This window comes from Saccostrea cucullata, unplaced genomic scaffold, assembly GCF_032062105.1.
Source record: "Saccostrea cucullata isolate Sc308-1 unplaced genomic scaffold, CSIRO_AGI_Scuc_v1 ctg2436, whole genome shotgun sequence".
NCBI classification, from domain to species: domain Eukaryota; kingdom Metazoa; phylum Mollusca; class Bivalvia; order Ostreida; family Ostreidae; genus Saccostrea; species Saccostrea cuccullata.
Window position 1 is genome coordinate 57,287 of NW_026922588.1, and position 13,683 is coordinate 70,969.

Sequence of the window (13,683 nt, forward strand, 5' to 3'; positions counted from 1 at the left end):
TTAATTTCGTTATCGAGATAAAAATGTCAATGTTCTTCACGGTAAATAGGTGGGGAATACCGTATTCTTCATAAGTTTTATCTTACTTCTAAATGTTTTTTGTTAAAAAAAATATTTTTGAGGAAAAAATAAAAGCAAGTGATATCTCTTTGTTCTTTTAAAATATGTTTTGGGGTGTGTAAAAATGCTGTTGTCTGATTGGACAGAAAAATAATTACGTGTACATGTTGTATATTTATAGTAACTTTCAGTTATCGTTCTTGACTTCCATATTTAGAAATCGTCCAGACCTGTATATAGATCGAGGGAGAGGGTGTTTTGGTATACCATTTTTTTTTTATGATTAAGCGTCCAAGTATATTTTTACATGGGGTTCTAGCTATTGTAAAAAAAGCCTCATTCAGTAAATAGATGTAAGCTGAGAATGTTTTTATTTTGTAATGAGAAGGCAGTTATTAATAAAGTAAAGCAGTTTTAATGAAAAAAAAGTTCATAATAGTTTTTGGTTGAGTAAAACAATTAATTTATTAGACATTTATTTTCTAGGAAATATATAGTTACGTAGTTCACATTAGGGTCAGAAGCAAATTGAAAAATTGAGGGCGGCGGGGGGGGGGGGGTAATTGTAAAAAGAATTCTATACCATCAAAAAAAATCTGATTAGCAAAAAAAGGAAAGGGGGGTATTAGCTTCGAACTTGGCTACCATTTTTTTTCCAAACACCACCATTTCCTCCATTTTTAACATACACTGCGACATGTCTGTGGTAAGTGTGTGTGTGTGGGGGGGGAGGTTGGTAAACATCCCAAACAATGTTTAACGTCTATACTAAGTATATCTTTGGAAACAAGAGGGGGTGTGTGGGGGGGGGGGGGTGTAAACATCCCAAACAATGTTTAACGTCTATACTAAGTATATCTTTGGAAACAAGAGGGGGTCGAAGCCCCCTCCCCCTAGCCCCCAAGGTTCCGATTCCTATGGTTCAAGTCAGTGACGTCATGACCCAAAAAGTCACTTCGTGTCTAAACAAAGGCATTATTTTTTAGTGTCCAGTTTAAACGATTGTAAGGAACCTCTACACGTATGTAAGTAACTTTGAAAGATCTTCAATTGCTGAATTTTGTTTTCAAGGAAGTATTGGCAAGTACAGAGAAATTGAGTAAGCCTGTCCCACATAATTAAATTATAGTCAACTCTGATTACTATTCTACTTCCTGCTGGACACTTGGACGATCTAGACTGCTCAACATTTCTTAGTGGTTGACCACTAGAACCCAACAATATGAATAAAGTGTTCAAGTGTAATTTATAACTTTTTTCATATTAAAAATATAATATGAATCAGCTAAAGAGATATATTAGCTAAAACATTTTTGACACAATATTTCAGATTCACCCAGCTTAGAAATTAATCCAGAAATATGATTATACTTTGCAAATGAAAATCGTTCAATACATTCAATGTCAAAGACATTTTCATCCTTTTTTATCCTTCCCTAAGACATATCAATGGCAATTTATTTATTTCATTTATCTATTTATGATTTATTTCACTTATTTCATTTATTTATTATACATGTATGTAATACTGCTGGGCAGAATTGAATTCATAAAAAAAAATAATAAGAGCACAAAGAAATTCCTCTTTGAACTATTTAATGATATACTGCATATGTACTTAAAATACAGGATTTCATATTTTAGCGGCTTTGGCGCAGACGAGGCTGCACTTATTCATGAATACCGCTAAGAATTCATTCATAAATAGCATACACGGCACGAACATATGTAGCACTTATTCAGGATTACGCCAACAACTCCTTATCCAATCCTTAAGCTTAATTTTGAAAACACCAAATTATGTCGTACACATACAGTATTTAGAACAGAATCACCAAACAATACCCATGGCTACATGTACCAGGCAGGTGATGAGGACACATCAGTCATTGCTGGAGTTGTTTCTACATTTATCGCATTCCTAATTGTTGTCCTAGTCTTATATCTTCTTTACCGTAGTGTATTGTAAATAAGGAAATAGGCTAGTTAACTTTAAACATAAATCATCGTCACCCTCTCCCGTCTCCATGAAAAACAAACGTCAGAAAGTACAATATACGGCCTGTGGATTTCGGCTCCGCCTCGCCAGGTATGAAATTTACTAACCAGATATAATCCCATACCCTGTCACTAAAAGACTATGTAACTAATAACCCACTCTGTTTTCTATTTCACATATAAAAATGCTATACAATCATTACGAGTACTAAAAAGCATCATGTTAAAAGGGCAACATATGTAATAGGAATACTTTAATATTTACCCGGCCTTTACATAAAATTAAATGTATCAATTTATAATCAGAATAATCTCAAAAAAGAGGAATTTTTTAATTTGTTCTGTGTATAATTATGAAAATATGATATGTTAAAAAGAGTAGTTTCCGACATCGCTCATCATAGGATGTATTCACTTTGACAAAAAATGACATAAATAGGAGAGAAAAATTTCCCGAAAAAAGTGACATCTGGAAGTTTTCTTCTAGAAGTCTTTCAGGACAGCCCTGTCCCTGAATCAATTGCAAATCGTGATATTTCGAAAGATTGGGAAGTAAGGGATAATTCAAGATAAATAAAATTAGGGGCACCCTGCCCTAGGGTTGAATTCACAAAAACACACACCCTCACACACACAAAATAAGGAAACCTGATTTAAATAAATTAATGTGTTATATTTTGGGGGAAGGGCGCACACCCGAGGCGCCGGCCCTGGATTTGCCTCTGGTTAAGCGGCGTTCTTGCATGAGAAGTTTGTTAATGCTGCTTTCGGAAGTATTCGTTCACCGAAACATAGGTATTACTCAAAAATATACAGGTGTCGAAAATATTTGAAAAAGTAGAAAAGTAGAAAGATGACAGGGAAAAATGAAACTTCATAACCCTGTCTATATAGTGCATGATTGTCAATAAACACACTGTATAGATTATCTAAAATAAATCCATTTATTATTTCTTCTAAAAACTCTGCAATTGATGATCGTGATGAGGGTGATTACTTTGGCGAAAAGAATAAATTCACAAGTCCATGCGTAAAATTCTTGAGGGGTCTTCTTTGTTGGAGAATGCGTATGGAATGCCGAAACTGTCTTACATAGGAGGAATAAACATTATACGCAGTGTTCTATACGCTATAAGTGGTACTATTATCATTTTAACATTTAACCCCCCTCCCCTGTTCTTGGCTTTATATATCTTTATATATACAGGTTGATAGAAATACCAAATGGATAAAGAAATTTCAAATGCATAAAGTTTGTGTAAATTATTAATGAATTTATTATTTAACAACATTATCAATGTCAAACAATGAAACGTTCCAACGTATCTAATTATTTACGTGTACTGCGATAAGCACACGGGCGCTGAACGGACATTTTCACTTGTACATAAACCTAGGCCTAAGTTTTTTAACTAGTTTATCCGACGTTTTAATTTCAAATTAAGTTACCTTTTATTAACAAAATATCATAGCACTATCTGTAATTTATTGTAAAATACATTTTTTATGAAATTCTCATCAATTTATAAATAATTTACCACTTTTTTATGAAAACTAAGAAGTATTAAAATTCACGTCATTATGACGTTCCGTAAAATGTACGAAATTCGGCCATATACATATGCTATTTTAAAGACCTCTTACGGAAAATATGAAAGGGATATTGAAAAAAGAAATTTGTTTTTTAAAAAAATATATAGTCTGTAGATATATCCAGAGCAAAAATTGTCTTATTTTGAAATCAGTCCAAATTGTGTACTTTTTGACTTAGGCTCTTTGGGAAGAAAGAACGGCTTTTTTTTTAACGATAAGAAGAAGTTATTAATTAATGAAAAAAATTGTATAAAATGTATCCTTCAGGTAAGAAAATTTTGATTCATAACTTTTTTTTTCTTCACTAGATCAACTGGTCAAGAGGGGACATTTTCTTTTAAAATGGTCTCTCGTATAGCTGTTTTTATTTTATTTTTTCTCAAAGACAACTTTGTTTCATTTTTTAATTTTTTTTCTGTTTTTTCTGAATCTTTTTTGTTTATATTTGTTCGAATCTAAGAGAATTTCTATGCTTTTTTTAATGAATTAAAATATATGATATACATTTTGGATGTCATTAACATTGCATTGTTTTTCACACTCATGAACAAACGTCAAAATTATGCACTTTTTAATGTTTATTGCTTCTCTTAGATAAATCCATACGTGTGAAAATTAAATTGAAAGTTATATTATTATGGAATTTGGAGCATTAAACGTAAAAGAATCATCCATTCGACTTTCAGGTTTAATTTGATATTCAGTACGACCCCTCTCCCTTTTTGTGCTACATGTTAAAACATGTAAGTAAGCGCCCAGCAAATGCATATGCTGATCGTTTGCAAAAAAAATTCAAAACGGGAAACGTAAATGAAAATACAAATGTAAATTATAATCTCTCTAATAGGTTATTTTTATTTATACAAATTAGATGTCATTAGATATACAGAATGTACTAATAATTGATCTGATACTCAAAACGAAGGTAAAACACGCGTTTTACAGGGTGTCCTAGAATACAAAGATTACACCACTGATTGGAAAATATCTTCAAATTATGTATTAGTTTCTTACCTGATTGACTGCTTATGACATGTGCTTAGAGAATTGTGTATTGATCTTTCCGTTACCGGCGTTTGGCGTACTATTTATTATCCATCAAAAGCAGAACAATGCACTATAAACGCAAAAAATAAATTAAAAAAAAACGTACGTTTCATTGTTTGAACTTCACAATGCATAAGATTTATAGTGTACCTGAATAAGCATCCTTAACAGATAAAATAAAATTAATGTATATGTATTTAAAAGTGTATATACAAGAATGATTGATGTTATATAAGGTTAAAGTCCCTCTCAAAAATATAAGCTCGTTTTGAGATGCCACAATTTTTTTTCTAAGCAAGAATACATGTAAGAGCATGTCCTAATTATCAAAAGTCATTTTTCGACAATTACTAGTATCTCACCACAGTCAAGTGATGACGTCTCTATATATGTGAAAACATGAGAGGGACGATATGTACATGTAATCAAGTAGTTATCAAACATTTCAGTTTTCGGTGTTCTGTGAAATCACTAATTTTTGTGGGGTTTAATTTTCGGTGTTTTCGGGATATGGAAAAATCCACGAATTTATTATCACCACGAAATGTAAAATACTACTGCATATCTTTCAAACCATGAACTTAAATACCCTTGAACCAATATATTCCTCTCAAAACTCTAAAACTTTACTTGACCCCTCGGAAATACATGTATGCGATTCTACAGTATAACAACAATTATTAGAATAATAATTGTATTTATGTATTTAATGCGATAATTTGTTTGGAGGTTTCCAGAAACATTTACGTTGGTAAATTGTGAAAATTCTCAGATCCACGCCTTGCCTGAGGGATTGTGTAAGGTCACGTGGTTAGCTCAGCGAGTCATTCACACTCGCGCGCTCACCACCGCTAACATGAAGCACGTCTATTTTGAAGAAATCACAATTTTTTGTGATCGTTATAGTCAGCCAAGAGAAGTGCTTTCTTATTCCATCATTTGTTGATTATTGTCACAATTTGCAAGATTTGTGCTGTTTGAGATTATTTTTTGTTTACTTAACCGAGGGTGTTGTCCACAATTTGTGATAGACGTGCGTGTTATTCACATGTGCAGATTTTGCAATGCCTATGTGGAGTCATGTGGAGTATATTTTTCTGATGATTGGACTTTATTAACTTTGTGTTGTGTTTTGAACCGGCATTCGTTCGTTAATTAAAGGACAGAGATTTCCATATACCCACATAATGCGCGTGATTTCTGATTTTTGTTGTTTGTTAAACTAAACGACTAAAACTGAACACATTTATATCAATGGAGACACGGATTTGTTTGGCGAGAAGTTGTGATAATATTCATCAAAGGCAGTATCTGCAGGATGGCGTTGATGGAAAACAAATGCGCAGCTGGAGATCATGACGGTCTTTGTCAGGGTTCACTTTTGGAGCCACAGAAGTTTCAGGATGAACCTGAGCTACCAAGTCGAGTTGGTGTACATCTGTGCTGCACCCCCTTGCACGACCAGCCAATGCGGACGTGGTTTCGTTGTATAGGAATGCAGATAATTCAGTCGTCTTAATAATAAGGCCAGTATCGTATTCTTAATCATTTTATTGCACAACGTGTTGCGTATGCTTTGAGAAGTCTATGAATAGGAAAGATTATATAGATAAAGCTTGTCAGCAAATTCTGTTGATTAAAAGCAAGGATTGAATTTTAAAGTCAAGCAATTTAATATTTTTGAATTATTAAAAATTACACAGCAAGTTTTTGTTAGCTCGCGTTTCTGTGTAAATTATAGAATTTGTACATTTGTTCGGTTCTTCTAATCTTCTAATGACAGTGGTTTCGGTCTTATGTAGAAATTATTCATTTAGACACGGTTATACGGATTAAGATTTACCATATGAATCAGTTTCCCAAATTTATAATCTGGATAAAATGGAGCTACGGTACAGAGTTTTTTGTTTAGTTCACAAGTTTGTTTATTATTGAATCGAAATGATTTCGGCCTAATGTACTTATCGTGTGGACTTGTAGGGGTATAAATTTATATATGAACCTACCCACGTTGTTTGACAATAGTACAGAGTAGGCTGCATATATGTACTTATTGTGTGGGAGTTTTTGGGTACAAAGTTGATCTGTGCCTACCCACGGTGTTTAACAATAGTACAGAGTAGGCCGCATATATGTACTAATTGTGTGGGAGTTTTTGGTACAAAGTTTATCTGTGCCTGCCTACCCACGGTTTTTAACAATAGTGCAGAGTAGGCCGCATACATGTACTTATTGTGTGGGAGTTTTGGGTACAAGTTTATCTGTGCCTACCCACGTTGTTTGACAATAGTACAGAGTAGGCCGCATATATGTACTTATTGTGTGGGAGTTTTTGGTACAAAGTTTATCTGTGCCTACCCACGGTGTTTGACAATAGAACAGAGTAGGCCGCATACATGTACTTATTGTGTGGGAGTTTTTGGTACAAAGTTTAAATGTGCCTACCCACGGTGTTTAGCAATAGTACAGAGTAGGCCGCATATATGTTCTTATTGTGTGGGAGTCTAGGGTTCATTATTTATTTGTACCTATCCACGTGTATAAGATAAGTACAAGGCTAAGGGTTTCTTTGTACCAGTAACAGTTTATGTCGTGTTAGATTTTTTGATTTGGAGATTTTTTAAGTTAACACGACATGGACTGTGGTCGAAGAAATGAAACTTACCAAGATCAATGGCTTAAATTCGTTATGCATTGGCATACCTATGTTAAAGGAGTTTGTTCCTAGTATACTTGTAGATTTTACATATATGCCAATAAGAGGCAGTTATGTATTTGTTTGCACATTATGACATTTGCGTCTAATGTAGCAGGATTTCATTTAGTTTAGAGTTACCCGTACGCTTGATCTTCATGTTTTGTGCGGAGTTTATATGTATGCATATGGGTCGAAGTTATCCATATTTTCACTGTTTTGTTTTAAAGTATATATGCCCTATTACATCTAAACATAATGGCAACTTCATTTCATGTTGATTGCAGTCAATTTCAAGTAAGAGTATCACAATAGTTCTTAGTTGTTACAAAGTACGTGTTACAAATAGTGGTATCTCCTATACATGTGACATTTTTATCTTTTGTTATGGAGTTAATAGATTTATTCTTTAATATTTCGTTTGATGAAATTGGTAGAATCCCGGAACATGTAGAATTTCGTCAAAGCGAATCCTCTCAGCAGGGAATTAATCGATTATTATCAGTATGATTGTAATACAATATATACTGCTATCAAGGTTAGTCTACAGGAAAAAGTTTACTCTTTCTGTTCAAGGTTGTTACATTTAGTTTTTCTATGAGCATGATAATGTACATGATGTATCACTTTGTTTACAACTCAGTTATTGGTTTTTGGCGTCCTTTCTTTAAATGACACCTTAGACTTAAAAAGTATTCATATAATTTTCATGTTTAAGTTGCAGATGCCTTTTGATGAATTTGCCAGTGTGCATATTTGCTACATCCTAGCAGCCCGAGTTTAGAGGAAGCGTAGCTATAACTGCTAATAGCCCAGAGAGCCCAGCAGAATTGTGCCGGATGCCATGAATCTAATGTTATTGATACGGGTTTGAACTGTTTAACAAATACTGACTTAGCGAGCTGTTTTATCTAACAAATTGCATAAGATCCGCGCCACCGGTGGATAATGTCTTAAACCAGCCCGTCCACTAGTGTTATTCCAGATACAATTTGACTTTACCAACAACTTTCATGCGATCAGCCGGTATAAGATTCATATGTTTGCTAGCTAAACTGCTGCAGTGCTGCTACAGGTGTGCCCCAAATCAGCCGTGTAACCAGGATATCCACTACCGTTGGTTCACAAAGCATTCATACCAGCTAGATCATTCAATTTGGTTTCAAATAAAACATTTACAGGCGAGTCAGCAAGTAAATAATATAGGAAGATCCCCCCTCCATAAAAATTCAAATAAGTTCCCTATATAGCTGGTAAATATAGGTTTAATTTATTTTTATAAATTAGTACAGACCTCATGCACGGTCAGTAAATTAAATGAAAGGTTTTTCAATTTGCGTCCCTTTTCGGAAATTAAGCATTGCCAGGCTAGAATACAATAATAATAATAATAATGATAAAATTATTTTAAAAAGTTTCTAATAGACAGCATAATGTTAGACATTGTTTGGAGTTACTAGCTCATGTTGTACATTGTACGTTTCTGTGGTCTTTATCTTTAAATATTAATTTGCTTTAATTAACCCCATGTAAAATTTTCTCCAACATATTTTTATATGAAAATTCTATTAATTTTCGGTCTTGTTTGACATCTGTAGTTGAAAGATAATCGTTTTCTTTTGATATTTAGGAAAGGCATTTTTGCACATAGTGGCAGTATTTCATTCTTGACATCTCTTTCCTGTCTGACGATAGCAATGTTATTAACTCAATCTTGTTATCAAATTTATGGTTACATCCTAGGATTGCGTTCTTTGAATTTGCTATGCTTCGCTCTACCTAATTTCAGTGTGGTAAATTAATGTCTTACAGATTCCCTATGTTCATGACATTTTCTATCCTTAATTTTAATTGGCCGGTCAGTATGAAAGTAGGCAGAGTTGTCAAGAACAGATTTGTGAGTTTGTAAGGAAGGCAATCTAGGAACATTCTTGTGTTATTCAGTTTTGTAGTCTATCTACGAAATTTGTTCCAAATCATATTTGTGAAATTTAGATTTTTGGACTTACAATAAATTCTAAACTTTAGAACCGACTTTTCAATTGACACAATATTACATGGTGAACTTAGTATAATCTTCTTCAATCATGTATTTTTCATAATTCTCTCAATATCAATTTATCTTACATGTTTTGTGGAACTTAAGTATGTACAGTAATTTTATTGTACCTTGATCTCAAAAGGAGAGAACTAATACAGGCCCTTGGCCTGCTGTTCAATCCATATTCATATTGTACACTTTGTATATTATGAATAAAATACTTCTTATACTAAAAGCATTCTCACTCATCACTAGGTTGAATTTGTCAAAATTTAAGTTTGTTGACATAATAGATCTCAACCATTAATCCTGATAATAATTGAAACTACTAAATTAACAAAGTGCTACACACCATTTAGATAATTCATTAAGATATGTTTCACATTGTCATTGTCAGGGACAGATCTGGAAATATGCATGCTCTCGATAGATACATGTAGCCCCCGGCCGCTAGCATAATATAATAATTTTTCAAAGCAGGGAAATCTGTAAGTCTGGATCTTTTGCAAATGTGTATATGGTAAGCTACTCATGAGACACAGACAAACTGTTCAGAAATCTCTATTAGGATTTTGAAGGACAACAGTTCAAATGCATGGCATATATATATTTGCTTAAAATCACTTAAACTTAATAAGTTCACATAATCTGTAACATACAAGAGTGAAGACCAAATATTGGTCAATGGTAATTATTGTTTTGTTCTTCTTAAAAAAAAAAATAAATAAATACATATGTAAATAAATAAATAAATAATAATAAAAAAAAAAAAATAATAATATTAATAAATATCTAGCATTTAATGGCTTTTTTTGTTCTACTCCCATTAGTCCGATTCTAGAATGTAGTTTAATTGCGAGTCAGTGTTTAACTGCAATTCTGTTCTATTCATGATAAATAGTTAGATACTAGGATGTATTTAAATACAGGTCAGTGATTTAACTGCTGTTTTGTTCTACGCGTGAAAATTAGTTGGACATTAGGATGTAATTTAAATGCAGGTCAGTGATTTAACTGCTGTTTTGTTATACTCGCGATAAATATTTTGATACTCACTAAAGATGTAATGTAAATACAGGTCAGTTATTTAACTGCTGTTTTGTTCTACTCTTACAATTGAAAATACCTTAAGGAACATGTTCATTCCCACATTGACAGGTCGGTGAATAACTGCTGTTGGATATCTAAATACTCCTCATCTGACTTCGTTACTTGCTGGCTCAATAAACAATACTTTTCGATTTGTCATTTAATTACTCTGAAATTAGTTTTCTTCCATACTTACATGTATTACTCAATATCGTTATTTACTAACATTGCTCGGATATTATGTTAATACAGGTATTTCCTTCATTATATGACATGTAACTACATTTTCGTGATAACTGGTAACGGAATAATTAATGAAAGGTAGATTTTTATTTTTCATTTCATTACTTTAAGTTGAAATGTGTGGAGAGGCCAGTGATTAACTGCCTTCATATAGATTTGATGTGTGCAAGCTCACCTTGGATGGCACGGATGTGATTTACATGTCACATTTTACATGGATGTGACCTGCATATCACATCTTGTGGCCTATTTTGTTTTGATGTGCCATCTATTTGCTAACTTTTTAATATGATGTTTTGATTGTCTTGTCTTACAGATACTTTTTTCTAGTCATTTTTGGGGGATCAGACATTATCATATTTTACGTAACTGATAAGCAAAGCTTGTGAATCTGATCCCCCTTCTTGTTTGTTAAATTGTTCACATTTATATCGTCATTTTAATAAATGACATTATTCATCAACATGAAAGTGTTTTATTTGACTTTTACAAAATTAGCAAAAACAAGCTGCGGTGATCTTGCCTATAAGCATTAGAAGACATAAATAATATTTTTTATATGGTTCATGATATCCTGGCAAATATCAATTTGAATTACGCTATTGATAAATATCGTAATTCAAATTGATATTTGCCAGGAGATCATGGACCATCTATCTGAAGAAAAAAAAATAATTCAACTTTTTTCCATTCATATTGCATAAAAATTGAATTTAATCATATATTTCCAATTTTGAATTGTCTGAAAAACATTTCAGCTTTTCAATATAACTTCATCGAGGGGGATAACACACTTTTTTCGTACTCATGATCTTTTAATCTAAAATGGACTGAAATTTTTCATGATTGCACGAAATATATATATATTTTTTTCCTTCAGTTTGTTCTAATTGACTGAAGTAAATATATCTGAAATGAAACTATTTGAAGGATGGCTATTTATATACATGTTACACATAAAAACATTATATCTGTTGTAACATCATAAACAAAGAAACATATTCCGGCCTTTCATCTTCAGATACTAGAAATAAGATTACATGTATGCTATTCAACCCATTTAAAACTTTAAAGAAATTATAGCGAGAAAGCATGAAGAAGTAGCTGATGATGGGTCAGATTTCACCATCGAAATCTTTTGCATCTTGAATGTATGGGGAAGCGTAAACACGATTTAAATGACTCAAGTTTTATATAATATATTTTATGGATGACTAAAATTAGCACACGTAGATAAATGATTGCTCAGGTGAACAAAATGACATTGCAAGAATCACTATACTTATAGAGATAACACTAGAAGCACAGCCGGAGAAGGAAATACTTAGATGGACAAAAAAAAGTTTCCCACCCTTAAAATCTCCCATGACCCAAACAGTGTCAATTGTGTTCATACACAATGTTACACTGTATAATTCAAATATTCTTCAAAAATAACTCCGACCTGAGCTGCTTTAACCCCAAAATACATGCACGCCTGTTATAAAATTGCACATTGAAATATTTGTGTTAAACTGCAAAACAACATGACAAAGTTAACAAAAGAAAATGACCTTGAAAGCATTGAATCAGAGATAGTTTATGATGGGTCGGATTTCAACATTGAAGCCATCTACATCTTAACTGATACCCTGAGAACAGGTAAAACGGCATTTAAATGACGATTTTTTTTATTTTTTAACTGTAGCAATATATTTCATACACTGTACAATAGTTAGAAATGTGGGACAAAGCATCATTCCACTGAATAACAACATGGCATATAGTACAAAGGGAATAACATAAAAATGATCACACCATTTAAATAATTTGAAATTCGAGGAATTCAGCATCAATCTTTTTTTTTTTTCAGTTATAAATAGACACAATGTTTGCGAAGAGAAAATAAAAAAAAGTCTCGAAGTAAGGAGTCAATCCATGCGTCGCGGGTTCGAATCCCACTGTGGGACGTGGAAACCGGTCCTTCGGATGAGACTGTATAAAACGAGGCCCCGTGTCACAGAAGGTGCTGGCACGAAAAAGATCACTCACTGCTCAGTGCCCTGAGTGCCGAGCATAGGACAAAATTTGTAGCCCTTCACCGGCAAGTGGTGAATGAGTGAAAAATTCTCGACAGGGACGTTAAACAATATGCAATCCATCAATCAAACTGATACCAAACAGCATGTTTATTTTGTACGCAGGATTTATCTGAGGAAGCACCAAATAAAAATTCTTGGGAGTGTTTTTTTCCCTTTAAATTGTTTTTATTAAAACCTATTTTATTTTATTTTTTCAAATTAATATTGCAGAACTATTATATTACATCCACGGGCATGAGTGACATAAAAATATAACCCCTCACCTAATAAGTTAAAGGTAGTATGTGTAGCGTAAAGTGTTGGTGGAGATGTTATTACATTAACTATGTTTTTCCCTTTTGAACTATCACTTGTTAAGATATAGAGCAGACGCGTACTTTAAAAAAAAAGAAAATGAAGACAGTGTCTGATTTTGGTGTTAATGTATTGATGTATTATTTTTTTATTCCATGCCTCCTTTCTAGACGTTATTATGATTGAGCCTACGCATTTCATCGTTTTCAAAAGGTTTTCTGCCCCCCCCCCCTCCTCAACAAAGTGCAAAATGTGGTCGTTTTTTATCGACAGTTTATTTTTTTATGGTCGTGATGCAGAATGAAAAGCTGAATTGTCATGTAGGTATATAAAATAGGTGAAAAACTTTTAAGAGCGCTTCACTGCATTGAGATGACAGTTACATACTATACTTCTCCATAGTTTATGATATCTATGACTGAAATAATTATAAATTCAAATTCACCATTGATTTGTCTGAATTAATAATAATAATACAATGCCGTTCAATAAATTTACTGTAACTCCAGTCATGAAATTTGCATATGTTCACTTGTACATAT

The 13,683-nt window shown here is 32.9% G+C and overlaps 1 long non-coding RNA gene across 1 annotated transcript; it reads left to right on the forward strand.

The window, feature by feature from the left end:
* The first annotated feature begins 6,486 nt into the window (after nucleotides 1-6,486).
* LOC134262002 (uncharacterized) lies at nucleotides 6,487-11,236 on the forward strand. Its single transcript, XR_009990923.1, has 2 exons — nucleotides 6,487-6,776; nucleotides 6,955-11,236. It is a non-coding gene; the product is annotated as an uncharacterized LOC134262002 (long non-coding RNA).
* Nucleotides 11,237-13,683: the final 2,447 nt, after the last annotated feature.